The sequence below is a fragment of the Electrophorus electricus genome, chromosome 14 (genome assembly GCF_013358815.1).
Source record: "Electrophorus electricus isolate fEleEle1 chromosome 14, fEleEle1.pri, whole genome shotgun sequence".
NCBI lineage: Eukaryota > Metazoa > Chordata > Actinopteri > Gymnotiformes > Gymnotidae > Electrophorus > Electrophorus electricus.
In genome coordinates this window covers 12002168-12002500 of record NC_049548.1, presented here as the reverse complement: position 1 = coordinate 12002500, position 333 = coordinate 12002168, and positions in this window count along the sequence as shown.

The following is a 333-nucleotide window of genomic DNA, read 5'->3' as shown; positions in this document are numbered from 1 at the left end:
TCAATAGAGATGGCATTTATATATATGCATGGAATTCAAGCTCGGAGTTTGACGTCCTAGGTCACCATGGTAACGACATCATCGCTGGGCTCAGCAACGTCTTTGGTTCTGATCCAGGGTTTGTATGACAGCATGGGTTGCAATGCTGCTGTACCTTGAGAGTTGAACTTTATTTGAGAGAGACAAACGAAAAGGTATAACGAAAGAATTATAAACCCAGAAAACAAAACAAAAAATGACTTTTAGGACTCCAGAACAAAGAGCTTTTCTGTTTTGTTTTGGCTTTTTTATCCCAATGTGTTTGTTTGTTCGTTTTTGGCGCTTAACTGCTCT